This window comes from Manis pentadactyla, chromosome 8 (genome assembly GCF_030020395.1).
Source record: "Manis pentadactyla isolate mManPen7 chromosome 8, mManPen7.hap1, whole genome shotgun sequence".
Classification (NCBI taxonomy): domain Eukaryota; kingdom Metazoa; phylum Chordata; class Mammalia; order Pholidota; family Manidae; genus Manis; species Manis pentadactyla.
Window position 1 is genome coordinate 16971410 of NC_080026.1, and position 3730 is coordinate 16975139.

The window sequence follows — 3730 nt, forward strand, 5'->3', positions numbered from 1 at the left end:
AATTGTTTGTTAAATGTTTTGTTTTTCCTTTTCTTTTCTGTCATAACATTGATATGCCAGAACCCTTCATTTTCCTCAGAGGAATGTAGTATCTTTAAATAAGTCTATATTTTTAAGTTCATTTTGGCCTTTCTTCATGTGCCATAATATGGAGGGGCAGATCTATACTGTCATCACACATACACTTAGAAACAGGATCTCATCACATGCTTGTTAAATAGATATTTTCACTTGGACTTTGATCCAGATCTGTCTTGTCTCTGTAGATGTACACATATGCTTTCTAATGAACAGTGTTTTCTCTTATTATTAAGAATAAATTTCAGTGACATGCTGTAGCTCTCAATTTATTTCAAGTGTTTAAAAACATTACTCCTTTTGTTTTCCATAGATGTAGTACACTTTGGTTAACTGTATAATTTGTTTGACTTCCCACCACACCCCCAAAATGTATTTCAAGTATGGGTTACTCAAAGTTTCCTTGGAAATGGATCAATTGTAAACTACACACATGCACAGACAAACACACACGCATGTGCACTTGTATGCACATGAATACTCAAGAAACTAAAACACTGGCTATCAGATAATAAGATAATAAAAATAACAATTGGAATTGATAGCTAGCTTTCTTTTTTTTTTTATGCCAGAACATTAAAAATATGGAACGCTTCACAAATTTGTGTATCATCCTTGCTCAGGGGCCATGCCCCTTCTCTGTATCGTTCCAATTTTAGTATATGTGCTGCCGAAGCAAGCACGATAGCTAGCTTTCTTGAATTAGAAAAAGGGAAGCTATATCCCTTTTACACATGAAAGATTAGCATGAACTAAAAATTAAATTTCAGATAGGTATTTAAAAACACAGAAAAGATATGACCAAGTTAATGGTTGGATAATACAAAAATTAATTTCAGTGTGCTAGTCAGGACAATTTCATTAGGGAAACCAAATAAAAGTAAGAAAAATATGGATCAATTTATAAGAGCAAAAGTGATGATTATGAAGCTTTAAACTATAAAAATTTTATTAGGAGAAAATAACTTAAAAGATGTTTAAAACCACAATATTTTTCACTAAAATTTTGGGTTTTTGTTTGAAGTAAAGGACCAATGCAGCTGCATTATGAATTCGAAAAATTATTATTGTTTAAATCAGGAATTGCTCAAGAACATTTTTTTTGAACCCAGACACAAAAGTCATCAAAGAAAACTCTTGTGGATAAGTACAAGATCTCAGTCTCTCAAGGCTCTGTGAGACCCAAAGAAAGTTCATAGGTTTTATGGCATGTAAGGATCAAAGTAGAATTGTTTTAATTTTAAAAGAAGAAATCTTGGATCTTCTGATATTCATCCTAACATGACTTACTTAAATCAATATGTTGGTAGACATAACCAAATCAACACAAGTATGTATGAGCTAAATTTTCAGAGGCATCCATTTGTATATGTAAGCTCACATTTTAGTAAGGAAGTAGGGGGAAAGAAGCAATTCATACTTATTTGTCATTTGACTGAAGATGAGTGGAATATGACTATTGAGGGGCACAGAAACATGGTGGTTTTCCTGTTACTAATTCCCTGCCAAGAATTTAGAGTTTAATCGTCTCCATGCACCCATAATAACTGACTTTTTCTATTCCTCTGCTGCTCCCTTTTCCCTTCCCACCAGAGTGATGCCTTCATTGATGAATACTGCTCTTAGTCCCCAAGAGATTCACATGGCAAACATTTTGTGCTTACATCATGGATCAAAGTGTCAGGAACCAGAAATTGATCAGTCAACTTACTATTGTTAGTTTCTCTGGAGCAAAATCGTGCCAGCTTTATTGTAATAGTCCCATGTGAAACATCACTAAAAGAATCTCTGTTATCATTATTAAATACACCTCAAACACAGTTTACTAATATTTGGGGTACATATGCAGATTACAAGAGTACACAATTTAGAATATTCACAGTTGCAAATTAGAATCAAAAGTGTGCATAATTCTATCGTCCATATGGCACAGCAGCAGTATGATTTCCTAAGATTAAATCTTGTATGGGGATGAAAAATGATAAGCCAGTGAGATTATTATGAACTATACACAAAAACATATGGGCTGTAGGCCAATAGCATCGCTCTAAGTCTGCCTTAGAATTTCATAAGCCACTGAATGTCACAGATGGAAGCTGTTATTCATTCTACCTGCTTGACATGATGAGAGGTAATGATAAAAGTTCAGAAATAAAATTAAAATGAACACAGCTAAGCTAGCCTCTACTCTCTTGGCTACAATTATTAGTGATTTGGTGGTTGGAAAGGCCAGAGATTCACCTTGATTATCAGGCTGTGGAAGGATGGCAGTATGTTAATTATTGTAAACATTTCATAGGAACCTACTTTCATAATTTAAATGAGTAATCCTAATGCTCATATAATCCTCCCTGTAAGGAAGATCTTAAAAAGAACAATATCAAGTTATATATATATATATGTATATATTAAATATAAGTTTATATTTATTAATGTATAAATATTTAAATTGAATACTAATTTATTGCAATATTTTATTTTATAAAATAAATACATATTAATATGTTAATATTTATGTTATATAAATAAATGGATATATATGTAATGTATATATTTATTTCAGATTAGACCAACTGGAGGAAAGGACTGACAGTTTCTTGATAGTTAGGATATTGCCTTTCATTTTTCTTAAGTTTCCATGCTTTGCAACCATGTCGATCATAAAATGTTATAACAAAACAGAAATTTACAGAGAGAAAACATAAATGTCCATCTTCTTTCCCTTTTACATGCACATAAGCCCAAGCCCCACCCCTGTCCTTGGGTAACCTATATACACATTTAAATACACACTTATTTATATACTTGTGCTTTTGAACATGTGTATTATTTTTTCCCCAAATAAATGGAATTGCATTGATAGACAAAATGTAATTTTGTGTTTATGTGAATGATTTTGTATTATATATACTTGACTGAATTTCTCTTTTTATTCATCAATGTAAGCACATAAAGATTTATCTGTGTAAGGTTCTGTATAGTGTGTTTTGAAAGAAGTTGGAGCATTTACTTTGTTAGTAAAGTATCTATTACTTTACTGAACTTTTTTTACCTTAATTTTGCACTATCATAAACAAGTCTGGGAAGAAAAGTATTTAGGTAAAGACATAGATACAATATAGATAAAGATAAATCTATAGTGAATACACATATGAGCATGTATACACAGCACACATGCACACACACACACACACACAGAGTCAAAAAATGTTTCCTTACTTGCTTCAATAATGCAGAAAACTCATTGATACATAAGCCATTTTTTCCTCATTTTCTCTTCAGATCAGTGGTCTCTGTGTGTATCAATTCACTAGTAATACACTCTTTTCATTTTTGTATCTTTATGTTTTATTATTTAGATCAGAAACCTTTCTATTATTATTATTCCACTGTTTTTCAAAATTTTAGTGGCTATTTTTGAATTTTTATTCCTCAAGATCAACTTTGGCATTTTGCTCAGGATTATATCTTAGGTTACATCAGAGAATTGACTCCTCTACTATATTGTCTGTCAACTAGTTATATCTTTTGATATTTTAATTTTTCCATGAAATATTTCTATATATATTTTCACATTTTTCTTATAGATACTTGTGAGTTTATAAAAGTAATTATTTTTCCTATTGCAATTTTCTATATTGGAATTTTGCTG

The 3730-nt window shown here is 31.2% G+C and overlaps 1 non-coding gene across 1 annotated transcript; it reads right to left on the minus strand.

Moving 5' to 3' along the window:
- Positions 1-656: 656 nt before the first annotated feature.
- LOC118933704 (U6 spliceosomal RNA) lies at positions 657-761 on the minus strand. Its single transcript, XR_005033225.1, has one exon. It is a non-coding gene; the product is annotated as a U6 spliceosomal RNA (small nuclear RNA).
- Positions 762-3730: the final 2969 nt, after the last annotated feature.